The sequence below is a fragment of the Heliangelus exortis genome, chromosome 11, assembly GCF_036169615.1.
Source record: "Heliangelus exortis chromosome 11, bHelExo1.hap1, whole genome shotgun sequence".
NCBI lineage: Eukaryota > Metazoa > Chordata > Aves > Apodiformes > Trochilidae > Heliangelus > Heliangelus exortis.
Window position 1 is genome coordinate 8,445,922 of NC_092432.1, and position 22,438 is coordinate 8,468,359.

At 41.6% G+C, this 22,438-nt stretch overlaps 1 protein-coding gene across 5 annotated transcripts in view; it reads left to right on the forward strand.

Annotated features, from left to right (window-relative positions):
* Positions 1-16,467: 16,467 nt before the first annotated feature.
* The window catches only part of ZFAND6 (zinc finger AN1-type containing 6), a 37,311-nt gene continuing 31,340 nt past the window's right edge, over positions 16,468-22,438 (forward strand). Inside the window, exons 1-2 of one of the 5 annotated variants that reach the window (XM_071754352.1) lie at positions 16,468-16,599; positions 19,494-19,593. The gene's annotated coding sequence lies outside the window, so the exon portion shown is untranslated. Of the gene's footprint in view, positions 16,607-17,096; positions 17,299-19,493; positions 19,594-22,438 lie in introns of those variants that run through there. The other 4 variants (XM_071754350.1, XM_071754353.1, XM_071754354.1 and 1 more) reach the window with 4 other exon arrangements.

The window sequence follows — 22,438 nt, forward strand, 5'->3', positions numbered from 1 at the left end:
TACTTGCTCCTGAAAGCATTTCTCCTTTTTAATCACTTATAGAAGCTACTCTTGCAAAATTTGGAAATTGGTGAAGAATAAGATTGCTTTTGTAGTCCATTCTTTGTTATTTGCTAATTACTTTTTCTGGATAGACAATTTGTGAGTAGATTCCTGTTCAGTCATGGCCAGATTCTTTAGTGTTTAGTGTACTAAATTAAGTCATTATGTAGCTTTTCAAAATAGTTCAGAATGATAGATTTCATAAAAGGGTAAAGATTGCATTTTAAACTAAAGAAATAATTTTGTCCATATATAATGTTTTGTAAATGGAAAATTGGAAAGAATTGTAATAGCTATAAACTACATTTATAGTTAATTAACTTGTAATCTAATAAAAATCTCCCTTAGAAGGTAAAAGTACAACACACTTGCATGGTGTAGTCAAATTTTCTGTTCATGGTGTCCAGCTGGATATCCAACAAAAAAAATAACTGGGGTTTTATTGTATTAATTCCTTGCCGAACAATGCTGTCTACACTGACTGTGGCCTCTTGTGAAACTGGGAAGCATTTTAGGTGCATCGGGGAGGTCTAGTTCCTGTCTCTCTGTGACAGTGGTGTTTTGATCCTAAAACTTCCATGCAATCCAGTCCTTTTTCTTCCTTTCTGCAGCTTTATAGCTCAGTTCAGCAGCTCCACATGCACAAGTGTTTTATCTATGGTGCATCCTCCTCTGTGGAAAGAGGTAGTAGGCAGCTGCAGGATCCAACCTGTAAAGCTTCCCTCTCCATTCCAAAGAGTAATGAACAATTCTATCATGATCTGAGAAAGTAGGGCTGGATAATAGTGTCATCCAGAAGCTTACACTCTATAGGAAGGTTCAGTTTTAGCAAATGTATTCCCTGATTCCTGGTGATACTAACAAGATAGGAGTGCCGAGACAAACATTTACAACCCCAGTAATACACAGAAAGTTGGGTTCTGCTGTGTAAAGTGACTCAGTAAAAAAGTAGCTTTCAAGCTGCAGGCTCATTGATTCTCACTGAGTCCAAAACTGAGCTCAGTTTACAAGCAATATTACACTGTTTATTTCTTAGCCACCAGACATAAAAAGGGGTCAGTTGCCCTCTACCCTGGGTAGTGATTTCCCCAGGTAGGTGTTGCAGTCATGTAGTGTTTTACCTCTGCTTTATAGTTACAGTAGCTAAGTTGTGACTGGATGTGAATAAAGGGCAAATGAGGTTCCTCCCTTCTGATAAGTGTAAGACAATTCGAATTGGATCATCAAGTTAGTCCACAGAATTTCAGTGAATACCTTCTTGTCTGTAGCTCATGACTCCCAGCTAAGACAGGCTCTGCTAGCTGAAGGAATCCCCCACAGCATTATAGGTTCATTCCTTTTAATGGTTTTACAGAAGTCTGGGAAGCCAGAAAGGTTGCTCTGATTTGCACGTGCTTGCCTTGCAACCAACTGTTGTGGTTCCTTCTCCCAGAAATAATTTCATCCCATCTTTCCCACTTCATGCAAAGACAAAACCGACTGCTGCAGACTGAAGCTCAGCAAATCAAGGTGGACAAACACTGATTTCAGTTGTTCTTAACACTCTGGGTCTCAGTTTGGAGCAGTGCAGCAGCTGCCACATGAGAACTGAGCCATCTTTGGGGCAGATCTGCCTTGCTGTAAGTCATTCACACTTGTATTTATTTGAGTTAGGGTATGGTGACAAGATACTTTGGCATCTTTAACTACACAAACTGATGTTGGTATCTCTAGCCCCCATGCCACCTTTATCAAAGTTTGAGATACTGGTACCTTTTGATATATTTAAATTAGGAAGAATGCTGAGGCAGCACAGGCTATCCCTTGTTATTGTGAGTAAATGATTGTATCAGTTGGTGTTGGCTCCTAAGGAATTTGTAGAAATTTATTCCCAGAGAGCAGTTGAGCTATCAGCCTGCAAAGGACTGATCAATAACAATTGGTTTCAGCTTTTACAGTGCTTTTAATTTGATAAATTGTCCGTTTGTCATGCAACATCACAAGGTTTCTTCTGGCTTGAGAAGCCTGGAGAAAGAGAATATTGGCTTTTAAATGATTAAAATCTGGGAAGCCTTACCTTTGGTTGGTCTACAGCATCTCTCTATAGACAGAACAAAATATCAAATTTAAAAAGATTATTAAGGCAATACTGTGCAGGGAAAATTTAGTGCAGAGATTTATCCATGTATGTCTCCATATTAATAGGAGTCCTACTGCTAAATCCCTGTGCACCCTGCTAAATAATTTGCCTAATGATTTTGCTTAAGCACCATCTGAAACTGATATACTCCCATGCTTGATACATGGGAGCTAGAGAGAAAATACAGCACTGCAATGCAAATAACCTTTGTTGCCAGCACTGTGAGTGAAGGGAGAGGACTGGCTTCAAGATAAAGATGTTCTGGGACAACAGTACTCACTGTAATGGATCCAAAGCCTCTACCATGAATCCAGCTTTTATCCTGCTGCTAGGAATGCACCTTTCTTACCCTTGATATTAAGAGTGCACTTGGGCAACTCTTGACTGAGCTGGGCTCCCAACTTCAGCAATGACACTCAATTGCAGGGTCTAGGCAATCTTTTTAGTTTGCATAGAATTTAATTTGCCATGGAATGCAATTTGGACACAAACCACTATCAATCACTAAATTCACTATTCTATAGTGAATTTTTGCCGTATCTTTCCTGTAAGCAAGATTTCAGCTTTTTCATGTAGAGTTGTACTTCCCATCTGCTTTTGGCAATAATTTTTGAAGGGAATTTCTGATCAGTTGTCCTCACCTGTTCATATAATGGCAGATTATATAGGCAACACAATATAGGTAGTCTATCAGGAATTATCTGCTTTTTCAGATAAGTAAGTCCTTTCCTAATTACATATAGCAACAGAGCAAAAAACATTGATATAACAGAATTTCTCACCTTCCCCATTTTCAGCTTTAATTCTCCTTCAAGTTTACATGGGAGAGCCAGTCCCAAAGCAGAAGTTAGAACAGACTGTGGGAATGCACTAATGATGCATCTCTCAAGTCCAGTAGAGTGCTGCATATCCTCCTACCACACTGAGGAAAGATTCACTGTCAGTTAAATAGTGTGGTATTATCTGCATTACAACTCAGACATCAGCAGAGCACCCACACATCTCTGGCTGAAGGCTGCCTGTCAAGCACCATCCCACACATCTCATGTTTGGGCTGTAGTGAGTAAAGATGTATATGCTCAAATTCTCCTAAACCGAGGGGAACTGGGCTTCAAGTCACTGGACTGCTTAGAAAATATTCCAGAGAAACTTATCCACTGCTGTAAATGAAGCTCTTGATGCTCAAGTCACAATCTTGACCCTGAGCTCAGCTGGAAATAGTATGCCCAGTGTAATGACAGGGAAACTGAGGCTGGGAGAGGTGCCATCACTCAAGTGATGAAACAACCCCAAAATACTTTGGGGTATATTTTTACAAGCAGCAGCATATCAGCTCTTATGTCCTCATCAAATTCCAAGTCAAGTAATTAACTTGCAATTTCAAATGGCAATATTATTGTTTGCTTCATTACCTGCTGCCCTGGTATTGTGCTGTTTGTGCAGGAATGTCACTGTTTCTCCAGAAGCAGTTCCATTTTAGCAATGAGCAAAAAGATCCATTAGCAGCCTCCACAGCACCTTGGTTCTCTTCAGAATAAATGGTGCAATATAAATGTAAAGGATTATTTAAAAACCCATTGCAAATGCTTCTATCATATTAGCCATAATAATAATCTGACTGTTTTATTTGGCAATAATCCAGTTCCTTTGCCAAGATGCAGTACCTGGTGCATGGACTTCCAGACCAACTGACTGGCTCACGAAATAGCAGGATGGCAAAATTATCAGGAAAAACAATGTGTTTTTGTGTTGCTATAAGTTATAGATGGGCAATAAAAAGAGCACATGAAATTCTTGAGCCAGGAAGCATAAACGTGAGGGCTTTGTTGCAGCTGTAAGTTCTGCAATGTGCCTTTAGTAGTGGGTGGTCTTTATCTGCCCTGCCTGATTTTTGTGCACAGACCAATGATAATAAATGTGAGATAAATAATTTAGAAATTGAAGTGTAGCAAGGCAATGTTTTCTTTAAGATCACTGAATACAGGAAGACAATGCAAAATGTTCCCAAACCAAAGTCAAAAATCTAAGGGCACAAATGAGGCACTGGCCTGAATTCATTCCACTTGTAGTTTATTTGAAATCTCATGGGTTATCAAGAGAAAAGTTAACTTATTTAAACATTGTAGCCACTTTTATACAATTATAACAGATGTAGTTTCTTTGAGGTTTAATTTCTAGTCTAGTGCTCATTAACAGATGTGCAGCCATCTTACAAAGGATGCCTCCGAGGAGGAATGGAGGCACATGGCAGGCATTGACAAAAGCAGATACATTGTATTAACTAGCACCTCTAAATTACATCTCTAAATGTTGATAATACTCATCAGTATTAAGAAATAAGATAATACTCATCAGTATTAAGAAATAATTTCCTGAACAAATAATGTCCAGGGTTCTGTGCAGCTGATTGAAATTTAAAATTATTTTTCAACCAAACATTTGGTTAAGCATGACAAGACTCCCTGGAAAGGTTCCCTGCATTGCACTCCCGTGCTGTCAGCGAGGAGTTTGGGTGTCAGTACTGCTCAAGGCTGGCAGAACTTGTACAAACAGGGGATTTATACTGGGCTGCCAACACAGTTCTGAAGCAGTGCATCTTAGTAAAAGGATTTTTAGAAGCATCTCTATGAAGATATTGTGAATTCTTCACCACCTCTGTTGCTGGTTCAGACGTAAGCATGAGATCCTCCTCAGTCACCTTGCCAGCTACTCAGGAGGAGTCTGTGGGCTTGTCAGCTGAGCATATCTCGGCTCCCAAACCTTTCTGAGTTCCTGATCATGTGTTCCTAAAGGAAGGCCTTCAGAGAAGCAGATCAGTAACTGATGCAAATACCTACATATGGCTCAATTAATTAAGATATAGTCATAGACCTAACTAGCTAAGGTTTATCTTTTGTTATCTTTTCTGTTTCTACAATAGGGCTCAGCTGTTCACCTTCTGTGAACTGTGGAGTTTCTGCCTTCACAAATAGTGTCACCAGGGAAGAAAGTGTTACTTCACGTGAGTAAATGTGACAGCAGCTGGTTCTATAGTTAAGTTTAATCTGTTCTGAAGTGAGAACTGAAGAAGGCCTAACCCTGCTGGATGAGTCAGTGGCAGAATCAGGTTGAGAACAAGACTCCCTGATTACCAGCTCTGTATATACACACGTGCCTTCCCTCACTGCCTTCCCAACTGTTCATTAACACAGCAGTAGCAGTTTAAATTCAGGTTGTTTGTTTTGTTGTTTTTTTTTTTTTTTTTTTTAAGGATCCACTTTCACCCGTTTTCAAGTTAGGCAGGAATCCTTCCTCCCTTTGCCTTGCTTTTCATTGGCTTTCTCTGCTCCTATAAAACACCAGGAATGTCAGACTCCTCATTTCTGTCAACATGGAACAAAAAGTTGCTGGCAAGTACAAAATGCTTTGTGTTTGCTTGGTTGCTCCATACCTGCCATCTGGGTACAGCTCTTACAGCTGCATTTCATTCTTTGTGGGACACTGCAGCCCCATATTAACATTTCAAGCTGGGAATTGGGCCTTCAAGAAAAGTCATGCATGACTTAAAATCACAAGGATGATAAAAAATAATAAAATGCATATTTTTCATTTTGCCTTTGGGTTTTCTAAGGCTGTGAAGCACACCTGTTTCAGGTCTTCAAGCTCTTAATTGCAACTATTAATGCCAGAAATTCATGGCATTCATTTTTCATGAGCTATATATAATTTATTTTTTTCAGAAAAATGGGGGAGATTGTTTGGATTAAGTGGCCAGAATTGGCAATAGTGTAAGTACGTAGTAGAACTGAGTGATTTTTTTAAAAAAAATTTTTTTTTCTTTTACATCTAGAATGAGGATTTTTTCTTTTCACACTGGCACAGTCACTTAGTCTTTGGATATGTCAGACTACTTGAGGATGTACAGATCGCTTTTGCTGAGACTTTTCAGAGGGTTGGTGTTGGATGAAAGTCCCAGGAGGGTGTCCTGCCCTCTGACCCTGCATTCAGCTTATGGTTGTCTGTGCCACTGATTTGGCTTGCACTTGGCATGTTCATTTCATCACTTCATCTTCACACAGATTGGTACAGACAGCCTGAATATCATTCTGACTTTTTTGCTTCCAGGTCTTTTTTTTTCCTTTTTTTCTTTTTCCAACATAAATTTTGAGGGCTGCAGCAAGATGTTTAAAAGACTTGACTTGGCATACCCCAACACCAAGACATTCAGATTAAACACCTACCTGGCAGCTGTGTCCCTCAGATAAATCAGATTCTGCAGCTTGTCTGGGCCCAAGACAGGCTCCATCCCAATGCAATGAATTCCCTCAGGGGCTCATAGCCATTACAGACACCACCACCTTCTACTTCCTGTGCTAGATGCAATTCCTAGAACTTGCATTTTGGATGCAAAGAGCGTGCCAATAATATCTGCCAAGACATGTGGCCCTTTCCTTGAAAAAGGGACAAGAAAACAAGCTACATATGAGAGATATTAGTCACGTTGCTTATTGCACTGTTGGCACCATCTCCACCTGGGGCTCCTATACTCACATCCAGGGTTTGGGGATGAGTCAGACATACTGCATATGTATTTAGGGATGATCTGAGCATACTTAAAACATAATGGGAATTTCATGATATCCTGACTTGCTTTTGCTTCACTTTGTGCAGCAAGATATCTTGAAACCCTAGACAGAGTCCTTTTTCTTTCATAGAAAGTTGCTAAATACAAAAATATGGTGTTTCTATAGGGAACTGCATGTGTGGGAATGTCTCGGGTAGCTTGCAAGAATTGAATAGGCTAACAGTGCTAAATCTTACAATTTTACTGCTGGCCATGTGGGCGTGGTGGTGATTTTTCTGAAATCTCTGGATTCTGGAGTCACGTTAGTACACAAGAATAGGCAAAACTTTCAGGCTCTTTATTTGTAAAATAAAGCTGGTTTCATGTGATTCACTGGCATATCAAAAAAGGAAGACAAATAAGAACACACTGAACCTGTATTTTGAAAACCTGTCTGTAAGGCTTACTTGTCTGTAAGCCAATCAGATGGCTTTGGGGGACTGGAAAATTTGCTTCTGAACAGCTTCTGTCAGTAACTTTCTACTTCTTGTTTTCCTTTAATAGCTATGTCTTTGCTTGTGTAGTTTTCTGTAGTAAAACTATCAATGTTATTTTGTATATACTAAACTTCATTATATTTTTCCTTCTTGTTCACGAGTCACTAACAGGAGAGATTAAGTTCTAAGCAAGGTGATTATTCAGGCATTACAAGATCAAAATATGGAATAAATTTCCCTGGGAAATAAAGCTTTCAGCCTTTTCCACTTATGGAGAAGGGATGAAAACTTAAATCCTATCTGTTCTGGTTTCCTTCTTCTAGCAAAAGAAAGTGTGGGTTGTTGTTTCTTTTGGTTTTGTTTTTTTTTTTTTTCTTTCTTGAAAGCAGGAAGATTGTTAAAAGCAAGGATCCAAGACAGGAAGGACAATAAGGACACTAATGTTGAAGGAAGAATGTTTGTTAGCCCTCAGTGGTAGTGCCTCACTTCCATGAGGCTTTTTTACTGAAGGCAGAACACAACAACATAGCCATGAATAAAATAGTAAATGCTGCTGAGACTTTTATAAGGACATTTTTATAGTTCTGCCAGGTGCAGTGGCATTCTTTTAATTACCTGGACATGACAGAGTGTTGCAAAGCTGAAATGTTGATTCTCTGGTATGCATGAGGCAATAAAGGTAACAGCCAGGGAAGGGAACTCAGCTGCAGGTGGAAGATTCTTGTCTGTGCACAGTGATGGTCAGTGATGTTCTGATCCAACCAGTTATTACCCTGCTACCAGGTGGAAGTAATTTTAAAGGGTATAAACCCCACTCGTAAAAGAAATAATCACTGGATTTAGCCATCAAATGAATTCGAAATACTGGAGTCTTCCCAAATGCTGTCACTCTCCAGCATTTCCCATTGTGCCTTCTTCACTTTAATATCCATGATGTTGTGAGGATGAACGTGCCCAGCCATCTGCTGATGCTCACCCCCCTCTTCTGTCTTTGTCACTGTGTACTTACACTCTTCATCACCAAGGGCCCCCCTGTTAGTGCAGCCCCTGCACATCTGGTAACAACTCTGCTCTGCTAAACGTGCAAAGCCTGTGCAGGATTGTTCTTTGTCACCCCATTGTTCACAGGATCTGACCCAGTAGAAATTTTCCTCAAATGTTTCTCAAGACCTTAGCAGGAGGGACTCGTTCATCAAAAGAATCAGTCCTGAATCAACTGAAATATTTTCTACAAATGGTGTTAATGAGAAATCAAACTTTTTTTTTTTAATTTAATCAGTTTGTCCACTGAGTATTAAGTGTGTAAATACTTGCCCCTGCACTAAACCTGTTCCCTGTGTGGTAGTTAGGGAAATGCTTCCTTATCGAGAGACTGAGCCTGAGAGCACCTGAGTGTCTGTCATTCCCCTGACTCCCACAGACTCTAAGGACAACTGAACTCATCCCATTTTTATCTACCTTTTGCAGACCCTCTTCCTTCTTCAGGACCTGATATAATCCTATCTAAATGAGCACTCTTTGACACTTAGCAACTTGCAATGCAAGCTATTATAAGTTACAGAAGTCTTATCTAACACCAGGGCAGCGAGAAACTGTGCCTCATGCCAAGATAATGCAAAAAATTTGTTCCAGCACTGGAGAGAAAAATTCCTGGAGAAGTACCTTTGTGTTAGATGTGGACTAATACATAGGTCTTCAGTGCTTATACTTTTTCTCTGCTTTACTTTCTCTGACTTACTCAAGACTTAATATTGATTTTGAACTACACTGGGATGTTTTGTTAGTAGATAACCTTCTGTTTTATGGTTTGTATTTCTCCCAGTTCCTCTCTTCCAGGATCAAGGGCTCTGGCAGACCAGCTCCAGCACATGTAGCCGTAGTGTTGTAAATGATCAGTGCTTTTCCCAGTATTTTCTGCTGGATGTTATTGACACCAGCATAAAAGCAGCACAAAAGGTTGTGTATCTATAACCACAGTTCATAGTCCAGCACTGTAGGACCAATGCATAAACCAATACTGTTTAATCTGTGAACTATGCCAGCTAAATTACAAGCCAGGTTACCATCCCTTTCTCCCATCCCTGCTATGAAGGTGGAAATTTCTCATGGAGAAGAAAGATACACATAGAGGGGGGATGATGAAAGGTTATCCTTTTATGGCTAAGCCCACCAGTGCTCATCTGTCAGACCCATGACTGACTACCAGCCATGACTCAAGGCTGGTATCACTGCTGTGTAGGTAGACACACTGGGTAAGTTCCTCATGAGCTGGCTTGGTTACCAGTAGTATCCTAGTTGCTAAAAACAGAGTTTGGCACAGGCAAGTGACTCTGACACAATAAATATTATTCTGATTGGTTTTGCAATCCACATGGCTCAGCAACAGCTGTACTGGTGGCAGTGTCTGAGTTTGGTTTCAAGGTGCTTAGGGTACATCTCCATTACATGAACAGCCACATCAATGTCTGTCATGTAGATATAACTTCATGTTGACATATCCAACTGTATAATTAGGTATGTCAGCAACTTAACAGCAGTGTATTAAACATCATTCTTTGGGAGGCCTGGCGAGCTTGGTATGGTGTGTATAAATATGATTTTGTGGTTTTAATATGTCCTATGCAGTACACAAGATATTAAAAGATAGCATAGGGAATTGGGCACCAGACTTTCTTCAGATTTAATTAACCTGTGAGCAGGACCAGGTCTGGTTTTGTAATATACAGCAGGGGTAGGGTGGGAAGAGGGTGGACAGGACTCTGCTGTTCCCTGGTTCTCTGTGTCACTGTGGTCCTTGCATAGGCTACAGCTGTGCAGGAGCTGCTCATGTGTGATGGTGCCTGAGGAACTTCCAGCTTTGAAAGGAGAACAGGAACATGATGCCTCTCTGGCTCTTCCTTCTCCCTGTGCAGCGTGCTGGGAGTGTGGTCTGTAACCTGTGCTCACTGCAATTCCCTGGGAAACTGTCAGCAGGTAGGTGAGAGATGGATACACTTTGTCCTCACTGATGTGATACAATCAGTAAACTTGAGAAAAGCAGTAAGGCTGTGTCCTATTTCTGGCTGGGAAGACTTAGGGACTTCTGTGATTGCTTTAGGATCCTTGTATGAAAGGTACCACCCAAAGGCAGACACTGCTATTGTGTGTAGAAGGTAGACATAAGGCCTTGCCTAAGGTAGAATACCAGGACAGGAGTCATTCCATTCCAGCCTGATGTCTCCTGTCAAAGTTGATTAGAAAACTTAAAGCTGATCGTGAGAAAATATTTGGATATTATGGGACAAAAATATGTGTTCTAGGTATATTAAAAGTCCCAGCTAAATTTCCTAAAGAAAGAATACAAAATCTCAAACGCATTATGAACATCTGTGAAGCTATAGGAATGTAATGTTTTATTACTTCCTCCAGTAAAATACTTAATTGTTTTTGAATCCAGCACACTCTGATGACATTTTGACAGAGAAGATTAATTGTCTCACTTAAGGAAATACTGATCAGATCTGCTTTGCTGTAAAATTTTATTGGCTACAAATTTCAAGTCATTCCGGTATCCAAGAAAAAAGACTTCAGGCATTATGAAGTTGCAAGAAGTGAGTAACTGTTGGAGATTTTTGCAAAAACAAATGGCTTTTTTCTAAGCAATCAAAGCAATGTTTTTATCTTCTCTAATGAGGTAGCTCCCTCAAGGAGCTGGAGAACACTGACACCAGATATTCCTTCTGTTGTTGCTGTAGATTTCTCTGGCACTGAAAAATAACTTATCTGAAATAGCAAGGTCAGATGGACAGCAGCAGAACAAAAAAAGGGTGACAAGCCCTCAGTTGTTTGGTGCTCTTGGCATTTCTAAGCAGGCAGGTAGATGGATGGACAGACATTTTTGTCATTTGGAACATTTGTATCTAGATCCCTGACAGATGCTTCAAGCATACTGTTTGCTTTCTAGACACTAAGCTGTGCCCAGGCACCAGGATTATTTACACAGGACAGCCTTCTAAATCCAAGAATCCAGTGACACAATGTGAGCTAAAAGCTCTGCTACATGCAGTGAAGGCAACAGAAAACTGCAAAAGCAAAAAATAAAAATAAAGGTGCCTAGAGCACCCTCAGGGATACAATAAATTCTACTGGCTTTTAAAAGGCCTCAGAAGAGTGCTGCTTTTTAAGGGATCACCAAACAGTGCTGCCCTGATGGCAGGATCTTGGCTCCTCTTAACTTGCAAGATAGGGACAGCTTTCTTGTGTGAGTGGAGACTTTTCAGTGGCTGAAGGCAGATTGCTGTCCTGTTAGTGCCTCTTTGGTTCCTATATACTCAAAATTTAGCACTTAGCCATAGAAGTTGGTAGCCTCTTTGCTCTCTTTACAGTGACCTACTTGTGCAAGGATTTATGCAAGCGTGGCGTATGGATACTTGAATGTTACAGAGTTTAGGACTCCATTTTTTAGTTTTATGTAATAATTAATACTGAAACCCTGCTTCTACAGTAAGGTAAAAGGCAAGCATATACAGAGGACAACGTGTTAAGATAGCACTGTTCTAGGACACAGGGAGGCCTCAGGGGGACTGGATTTTGCTGTGTTAATGACCAGACCTGGACAGGCTGAGCCACTCCTGTCCTGAGAGGACACAGAGAGCAGATGTGGGAGAAGGAAAGGCATAGGGGTACAAAATCATTCCTTTGCCTAAACATTCTCATCAGCTGACAATGGCACATTGTTCTCCCAAACACCAGGCCATGCTCCATGAACTATTTAACATGGATATTAAAAGCTTAAGTAGGGAGTTGTTATAGGCTTTAAAAGGCCCCAGCCCATATTTCTAAACAAGGCTATCTAGAAGGAAGTTCCTAGATTTGTAACTGTGGGAAAACACTCTGCCTCATTCTGGAAGATGCTGAGAAGCTTTGTAGCTCTGACTAGAACCAGGTTGGAGCTCTGCTCTGTGGAGAGCCTCCGTCCTCCACTGCTCCCTGCTCAAGAAAACCACGGAGCAGCTACTTTGCTTGTAGGTTCCTTTTGCAGCTCCCTGAGTATCCTTGAGCTGCTGGCTCTAAAGCAGATGCTGCGACTTCGGGATGGGCAGCACTGACCTGGCTCCACTCCCCTTTTAGGCAGCAGTGGGCATTGCCTGATGTGATCTGCCTGACATCCACCTCCCTGTTCTTACAATTTTGATCAGTTCACTTTCAGTCTTTATCTATGTTTCTATCTGTTGCCCTTGGTGATCAATCAGTTTCCCGAAAATTTCCTTTTCTTCTCCCATGCCTTAGGAGGCAGAAAAACAATAATTATATTTAGGACAGGACTCATCTCTCTGCCTGGGAAACCAGTATACAGAAACTAAAAGCAGAGTATTAAACTTTTTGAACACTGAGGATTTTTTTTTTTCCCCTGACCATTTTCATACTTGAAGTTTGAGATTCTGAACAGTACCCATGGATGCCAAAAGATGGGATTTTCATTTGTGCATTTTTTTTTGTTAGGAAGCAGTCCCTGGGTTCAGGGACTGAAGGCTGGAAATCCTAATGGTAATTAGTTTTGTTTTTTTTTTTTTTCATTTCTGTACTTGCATCTATCTTCCACACTATGTAGCATCGGCACATTAAATATCCTTTAGGTAATGTAAAAGTAAAATACAGCATGAAACATGCTGTTTGTTCTTTATGATAACATCATACAAACAGAAGCATTAGGGAATATGAAAAGATTCTGGACCAATTTCTGCTTTTGGCTAAAATCCTACAACCCCCTTGAAGTCTGTGGTGTTCTGGGCTTGCAAATACAAACTGAATTTGGACTCTAAGTCTACAGATCTCTGAACGTGGGCATTGCAATAGAGAGCTGGCATTGCTGCTCTTGAAAGGCCACTGCCAAATGACTGCTGGCCAAATTTCTAGTAGGCCTGGATAACTGAAACTCCAGCTCATCCTGTTAGGATAAGACATAGAACAGAGGTCAGAGGAGCTGTGGAAAAAATAGCAGTGGGATTCAGAATCAAATAAAATCAAATTGAAGACTCAGTGCTTCAAGAAGGGCTTGTGCTTACTTCTCTTGGATTTTTCTATCTCTCTCTCTCAGGAAAGAGGGCCTGATTCTGCTCTCACCAAAGCTTACAGCAGTCTCAGAGGCTGCATGCTGGGCCCCAAACAATGAGATTAGAAGAACTGAAATGATGGTAGAACTAAACTCCTGATCCAAAGCCCACTGAAGTAAAGAAGAGACTTTTTATTTACCGGCTCTGAAGATAAATCTACCTCAAAATGAATACATTACAAAGATTCCTCAAGTGGTTTCTAAAGCTTTAGCAAAAGAAATAACAAGTTACTAAAGCAGATGCAAACATAAAAGGAAACAAAGGAAAAGGTATTCTCTGTGAGCAGACAGATTAAATGGGTTTGTGTAAAGGGAGTAAAAAAATTAGAAGAAACTCCTTTCAGACACCCTGTGCTAACATTTTCTAAAGGGAGAGATGGATAGATGGCCATCAAAAACACGAAAAATAAGTTGTGCTGAGATATCAAGGTGATGGGAGCCTTAAAATATGACAGGCAGATCTAAATAATGCAGGTCAAGGAGATTAAACACTTTCAGTTGTGACATTATAAATGAGGAAGTAAAGTTCACTGGTTATTCCATTTCACCATACATCATCAAATCACCAGCATGGCTGGGAAACCTTTCAGCTCTCCCCTGGGTGCTTCAGGTAACACCATTATCCCCTACTTAATTGTCTGGGATTTCTTTTGGCTGCTCTGTTGAAGCAAAATCCTGTCTGATAGAATGAAGTTGTTCTACAAAGATGAACATCCCATTGCATATCAAACCCCACATGCTTCTGGACATCCCGTGTCCAGAACAAATGCTGAACATTTGTGTGTTCTTAAAAATCAAAACTATTCCTACCAACTTAAGGTGGAGTAATAACCTCTAACTCCTCTGCAATGGTCCACAGAACAGAGTCTGCTGCTTTCATCTGCTGGCTCAGGGTCACTTTTGACTTCCTGTGTTCTTTAGCTGACTTCTGACCTTTCTCAGAGTCAAGGATGCCCTTCTGGTTAGTTAACAGCCTAGTCACTTCTCAGATTATACACTTTCCTTTTTCCTTATCCCACTTGAGTTCAGCAAGGTTTTTTAGCCTATCAGTCTTGAGGTGCTCAAATGAGAAATTTGAATGTTCTTTCTTCAATATTGTATCTTCCCTTCACAGTGGATCAAGTTATCCACTTAATTTTTAACTACATCTTTTATTCAACCTCAAGAAGAAGCCTGGTCATCTCATGTATGAATTTTCTCCCTCAGAGGCAGTTTGTCTCTTTTTCTACAGATGACATTAAGGTTTGTGTTGCTTATTACCCAGTTGTTTCCCTCTTTTGAGTTTTGGCAGCTTCTACTGGTACCAAACATACTGATTCTGAATGTTTCAGTAAATCGCCTTACTCCAGCATTATTGTAACTGAGTTTTCTCATTTTGGCACATGAGAAAACAGATGAGCTTCATACACAACTTGAGGAACATTGTATCTGAGCATTCTGCTGCCCACCCCCCTGCCTTGACATTTGATGCCATAACTTGAACATTTGTTCCACCATGTGTTGCTGGTCAATAACTCCTGGCAGGAGGTGTCCATCTTGTTCACTGTTTACATTTCCATTTTAATTCCTGCTGCTGTTCTGCCAGCTGTTGTACTGGTTACTCACGACTGCAAAAGAATCAGTTGGCCTCTTTCAAAACAGATGCTGTGAATGTTCCACCTTGCTGTTCTGCACCTGTATGGCTAATGATGAGGTGAAGCCTGGCACAAATGAAGTTGAGATGAACGAAAGTGGATGTAAGGTTTAAAAAAAGAGTATTAAAAAATTAAAAAAAAAAAAAAAAAAAAAAAAGAAAAAAGAAAAAAAAGATCATGGAGAGGCTTGGAGGAATGTGATCATCCTTCCACACAATTTATGATTACTGCCAAGACCATGAAAGTGCTCCAAATAATGTTGTGGGGAATGCTGTGATACCCACATGCAATGCAGGTCATCTTCTGCTCATGCAACCTGGCATTTGGAAGACTCATTGCATCAGCAAAGACAGCCAAGAGTGAATAATCTCTACTAAAATAGCTGTAAAGCTATGTTAGCACTTCCATGCTGGCTGCACCAGCATTTTCTAGTGTTGATCCAAGCTCAGATATTCAACCCAAGAAAATTTAGGGGCCTTCTTCCCACCAAGTGTTTATGTCAGGCTGATGGAGCTGCCTACTCGGGTCACAACATTGGTGATAGTGAGGTTTTACCAATGGAAGATCTCTGCTTGGACTCTCTTTGCTGAAACCTTTGTGTCCTCTTCCAAAGCCTTCTTTAGGATAGTTTCAAGCTTCTCTGTCCAAAAAAGACTGAAACTTGAAAAATCTGTTCACTTCTCCCCTAGGAGCAGTGGAAATGTAAATATGTTTTACCCATCCTCAGCTTCTCGAGCTTCACAGCCCCTCACTTTCTTTTTTCCTCCTCCAAAATTCTCTCCAAACTCAGCTCACCTCCTGGCAGCTGCTCCAGCCTTGGCCTGATCCTCTCTGCTATTCACAGATAAAATTCCTCTTTTATTTGGCTTGTTTCATCTCCCCAGAGTCCTGTCCTCCCTCTCTATCTGCTTCAAGCTGCCAAGTCACTCATCATCCTTCTATCTCACCTTTCAAACCTTCCTCATGGCAGAGTTTGCAGCCGCCTGTGACATCAGGTGACACCGTGTGTCACGGGCCTGACATGAAAATGTTCTGTATAAAAATAAGCTGTAGTGTGGTGTCCCAGAGTTGCCCCACAATGAAAGGAAACAAACAAACAAACAAATAAACCAAAACAAAACAAAAAAAAACCCCGAAACGAAGTAATGTGACGTAATGTAGATAACAAAAGAGACTCAAAACCCGGGGCTGACTTTTTGCGGGGGATGCAGAGACCTCCCCGGCCCCGCTCTGACAGGGGAAACCGTTTCCTTCACGGATTTCTGCCTGGGCAGAGGGGGCGGCGGCGGCGGCGCCTGTGAGCAGCTACACAGGATTTTTACAGCTAAATTAATGTATTTAGGGGGAGAAGGAAACCGCCGACCGCCGACCGCCCCCCCCCCCCCCCCCTCCATCCGCCTCCTGAGGGTGACTCCTCAGGGGGTGAAGCGCGGGACGGGCCGCGGTCCCTTTAAATAGCATTGTGTGGTTAACGTCGCCGCCGTCTCCTTGTAATAATTAGTCGCGGGCCGTAGCCCCGCCCCCTCCCTTCCCCTGCTCCTCCAATCGGCGCCCGCCCGCGTCACGATGAGGGCAACGAAACACGGAGAAAGGGAAAAAAAAGTTTGGTGAGGAGCGAGCGGGGCGCGGAGGGGCCGAGCGGGCGCGACGGGAGGCGGAGGTCCCGTGGGCAGGTGAGGGGTGCCGGGCCGGGCCGGGGGGCTCCGGGCGGAACGAGCGACCGAGCGAGCAGGGGTCGGTGGGCCCCCTCCGCGGCGGGGCAGGTTGGGGCCGTGGCCTCCCGCTCGTTTGCTGGGGAAGCGGCGGGGGCGCTGAGGGGGTGGGCTCCTCCCCTCTCCCCCCGCCGTCTCCCCGGCCCCCACAGCCGGTGGGCCGGGGGCTGCGGGGTGGCGATAGGGCCGGGCTGGGCCCAGGGCCGCGGGAGTTCTTTTTTTCTCCCTTTTTTGGTCGTTTCTTCCTCCTCCTCCTCCCCTCACCCCTCCCTCCCCCCCGGTGGGCAGCTCCTCGCTGCGTGCGCAGGAGCCATCCCAGGGCAGAGGTGTTTGTACTCGTGTCCTTGGGTGGAAGGGGAGAGGCGGCCCCGCCGGCCCGCAGCCAGTTCTGCGCCGGGCGAGCGCCCGGCCCCACCGCCGCTCCCCTCCCTCCTTGGCCCCGTAGTTATTTTAGTTCGGCCGGGAGAGGCCTCGGGGAGATCCGGCGGGGTCGGCCTTCCCTGCCGCCGGGTCTCCCAGCTGCTGGGGGGGGGGTTTTGGACTTGAACTCATGGAATGGCTTCCCCGGAGGCTCTGAGCCGGGCCTGCCCCCGGGCCGGGGCTGGCGGGGGCTGCTGCAGGCGCTGTGCTCCTCGGAGAAGTTTCGGTGCAGCGGTTCGGGTTTGTTTGGGGACACAAGTTTTCCATTTGTGTTGTGGCAGCCTCCCGAATAAACCAAGGGTTGAAGCCTACGTAGTTTGTCTCTCTTTTGCGTTTTCTTGCACGAAAAGAAGTTGTGTTGAGCTCGCTTGTGTGTTGAGCGAGGAATCCTGTGAAATTTAAAGAAACTTTTCTCCTCCTAGGCTCTGCTGAAAAGTCTGGAGTGATAGATAAGGGGTGCAGACATCCCCTCTTGTTTCCACAGGATGGTAGGACAGGGAATCTTAAGAAATAAAAAGCACGAATTATATTACTGCCTAGTTACAACGACAGCAACACAGTACAGGAGCTTCCACCAAATGTGCTGCTGTAATGTGGGGGCATTGGCAAAACTGTTGGTAGTTACTTCTTCCCCTGCATGGACAGACTTAAAAGTGCACTGTTGGGTTCTGAAGTCCATTCCCTGGTTGTTTGTCCAGGCTTACCCTGTAAAGATGTCATTGCATAAGAGCTACAAAGAGTAAGGAGCATGCTGAGTTTCCTGGAGTCTCCTAAGGGTCTATGGTCCCGTGTTAAGTGTGCCAAACTGGGTACACTGAAGGGAGGAGGGTGCAGCTTGGTAAGCTGCCCTATGAACTTTAGGGGGAAAAAAAATATTTTCCTCTTCCTGCTTCCAAGCAAATGATTTTTTTGTTTGATGTAATCTGAAATAGTTTCTTTCACTGAGTGCAAATCCTTTCTGAGTTGTTGATGATGGTAACTCAACAACTGTGGATGCAAATATGTCAATTCCTTCCTTAGTCTCTTTCCTGTGTCTCATTTATACTTTTATAACTTTGCTCTTTGAATTCTGCCTGGTTTGTTTATCTGGTGCTGAGGTACCTGCACCTGTTCCATATATTAATTAACACCTAACCTAGAACAAGGGGATTGGCTGTTGTTCTGATGTTTTGGCTCAGGCCAAAATAAGTGTTTGGAGAGGATTTTTGTTCATTATGACACTGAATACCAGTGTCAATGACATATCAGTGGCATAATTCCTTAGGTTTTTTACTTTCCAGATATAGGAGAGGAAATTCTTCAACAGTGAGGAAACTATATCCTGCATGTATTTCACAGGATACCTCTTAAAATATTTTTTGTCTTACAAAACCGTGAATCATATAAAAATAATAACATTAAAATAAATTTACTTCTCAACTAATCACGAATTTATGGCAAAAATGAATAACTTTTTATGTTACATAATACACTTCCAAGGTTGTGATGTATGAATGTAATTATATATATCAACTTCTTGTTCCTTTATGGTCTCAGATGGCACATTCAAAACCTTATACAAATAGCTTGAAAGAGATAGTGGCAAGTTGTCAGAAGGAGAGTAGCATTAACACAAACTACTGAAAAGTTGCTATGGTTACAGAAAAGGTAATCCCTGTTTCTGTGGAAGTGTGTTCTTTTGTAATAGCTATATTAATCAGTGATTTCTGAGAGAATTGTAAGTGTACAAACTTCTGACTCCATTTTCTTGGCAGCTAATAGCTATGCAGCTATTTTTTATTTTTTACTTAAACACTGAATGGGCTGTGACTTACATTCAAGATGATTTTCAAGCTACTAAGAACATGCTGAATTAAATTGAAAATAGTTCACTTCTTTTTTTTTTTTTTCACCCCGAGCTATCTGATACCAAGAAAAGATCTGTTTAAATGTCTAGATCCTTTTTCAAGGACTTTGAGTGAAGCAAGTGATGTAGCCTTCTATCACTGGAGTCCTTCGTGATACAGTGATAATACAATTCCATGTCCTGATTTAAAAAAACAAAACAAGAAACAAAGCACACAAGAAACAAAAAACAAAAAAATGCCAAGCAAACAAAGAAACCCAACCCCCAAACCAACATTTCAGCTGCTGCTAATGATTGAGACCTGTTATAGATGTGCAGCTTTATAGCCAGGAGACAATGGGATGGGGAGGAAAAGACTATTCTTTTAATGGCTTATTCCCTGTATGTGATTACATTCCCTGAATGTAATGTGTGGATGAGCTTTTCAAATGTTCTCAGAGTATCTAAGCTTTGGATGGTTTGAGATGGCTGCTAAGACTTCTAGAGGAATGTATTTTTCTGGTGCATCTGTATAGCTTTCCAGACAACTAACAAGTCCTCTCTAATGAAGATCCAGTGTTGACCAAATGCACCTTTTTGTTGTTTCCAGATTTGACTATTGCAGTGCAACAGTACATCTTGGATTGAAAGCAGCAAGAGAAATCTCAAAGTTCTTCAAGATTACTGAAATCTCATCAGTCTGGTATGTTGTTCTCTCTAGACTCCTGGAATAGCAAGTTGAATTCTTTGTATGCCAGGGCTTCCTTAGTTATCCTAAGGACACTGAAGTTTCTAGGACCTTGGCTTTGCATCAGTGACTTCATTCTTCAGAAGTAATACACTACTAAGAGCTAAGTGATGAGGTATTGCTGGGGTTGGACAGAAGATTGTTTTTGATAGTGGTGTTCATAGCACAAACTTGCACTCCAGAACCTTCAGTCAACATACACTCTGAACTTGTTTTCATCTTGCCTGGAAATTCCAGGTACTTTTGCAAACTTCTACAACTGAAGTCAGGTTAGAAAGGAGCAAGTGCTAACTAAGTTTCTAGAGACTGCATGCAAATATATTGAAGAATGTATAAGAATAGAGAAGGAATGTTTTTCATCATCACTTAGGCAATTAATTTCACACTGTCGTTATGTAGATATAATCCTTGTGAAATTTGTTGTTTAGGTTTGGTAAAAAATGATTACTAATGTCTCAAAATTAATTTCTCAAATGCCAAAGTTCTGAATTTCCTGTACTAATGTGCTTCTAAAATTGATACATTTGCAAGAATATATTCTACATAAAGGTTATGAGAACTGTTGTTTATAAAACAGGATTGCAGGAAGCTAAGTATTACTTGCAGGTTCAGTATGTGTGCGCAGCAGTCCAGTTGCTTTGCTGCTTATTAACGTGAGGTATAATGTGTTCAAGACTGTGAAAAAAAGGTGCAAAACTGTGAAGAAAGCTCTTGTGATTAGCAAGTAACCATCTCTTCGTCTAATTCCCAAACAGCCATCACATGTAGCTTTAGATCGCTACTATTCTGGTCACTGTTTGAACTGGTGACTTAAAGATGAAAGGCTCTGTTCTTGACCTCTTGAGCTGTCAAGTTCTCCAAACTTGGTGTCTTCAGTTTGTGTAAGATTACAGAACAAATGGCCCTTTAGCTGTTCCATGATTACAATAGTCAAATGAGAGTCAGGTGCTTTCTCTTGTTACTGTCCTCAGTGCAAAGTTCAGTGGCAGCAAGCTGAATGTTTTTTACACTTCTGTCAAAGCTTCACTGTTTAATGTACTTGCACAGCAATCTGCTCTTTCGTTTCTCCTACATTGCTGCAGTTATTGTAAGAGTAGAAAAGGCGTAACTGGTAGACCTGGCATAAACGTTGCCTCTGTTTTCTCCTAAACATTTGTTTACAGGGAAAATAGGTGGCATATGGGCAAAAACTGAGCTTGTAAGTTAGGCTTTTTAATGTTTAATTTTCTGTTTCCTGCAGCATGGGATAATAAAATACATAGCCAGTTTTTTTTATGTCCAGATTCCCAACATCTAGATACAGGTGTGATTACCTGTAACTTCTAGGCCAGTGAGTTAGGGTCAACTGTGAACTAGTTTCAATACCCCACTTCACAGATGTTTTTTTGGGGGTATCTTTTACTTCTGTAAGGATAGCAAATTCTTGGGGCATTTTTTTTTTTTTTTTTTTTTTTTTTCTTTTTTTTTTTTTTTTTTTTCCCTTCCTTTCTTTTTCGGTGGTGGTGTTCCAATTGAACACAAGGAAAATTTTTCACTCTGAGGACAGTCAGACATTGGAATGGTCTCTCAGGGGAACTGTTGGATTCCCCTGCTTTAAAAAGTTTTAATTCTCAGCCCAACAGGGTGCTGAGACATCTCACATAAACAGCAATATTAGAAGGGTTGGACCAGATGATCCTTGAGCTCCCTTCCAACCTGACATTCTATGATTCTTTTGTTGTTGGTTTTCATGTTGTGGTTGTTTTTGTTTAGTGAGATGAGGTAAGCAAATCCAGGTCACAGTGCTGAATGGAGGAGCATCTGCTTTGCCATTGCCCTTTGGGTAAGCCATGCTCTTGCTTATCAGGAGCTTGCCAAACTTCTGCCAGATCAGTGACTCGGAGGCAGGTGGAAGAGTCTGATGAGCACCAGAGCTGGGCTAAGGGACTGGGCCAGACTGTGTGACTGGGAGGGGAAAGGTGGTAAGAAAAAGGGATGAAACTTCTTCCTTGTGGTGATAAGGAGCTGCTGGTTGCCTTTCTAACAGAAGCCTAGGCTGAAGTGTGCCTTGTTTGAGGATAAAAATTAGCTTTTATCACCATTGCAGTTGTGAGGTGGCTAGACTTCTGTGGTAGCCTATAGAGCTGGTGAGTTTTGGAGTAATGTGTTTGGGTTTTTTTCCTCCCCTTTTGAAAGCACCTGAAAAATAACACTGACTTTGGGGTTGTTACGTCATCTTCCATCTTCTAGCACTGGGCAGTTTGGCTGATAAGACTTGTGACTTCTACTTGTGACTTGTTTTTCTGGGCCTAAAATTTATGTGCTCTAAATTGAAGCTTTCCAAGACTCCATACTGAGATACTTAGAGGATACTTTACTGGTATGTTTTATTTGTGTGAACTATGTTCTTGGTTTTGCTTAGATAGTGTTTGGTCAAAAAAGTATCATTTAAGTATGGGTTCGGAGTTGTCCTCGATTAACTTCTAGCAGTCCTGACTCTTGCAGGGCACTGAATTCAGGTGCAAGGGTTAAGGTTTGGTTCTTTTAAGCTTCTGTTTAGGTTCTGTAGGGGAAATTGCTTAAATCTTGTTATTTCTGTTCTTGAAATGTTTCATACTTAAAATTGTACAAATTGCTGCTTCTCAATCCTAAATGGATTTGTTGTGTGATAGGTTGCTCTAAAATAGAAGGTAACATAAAATGTGTTACTTAACTGTTACTTAACTTTTAGAGGAATTAAATGTCCTTGCTAAAGGTGTGTTTTATGCTCTTTTAGGTCCATGTGTCACAGCTCAAGGGAATACTTAGCTGTAAATATTTTCCTGACA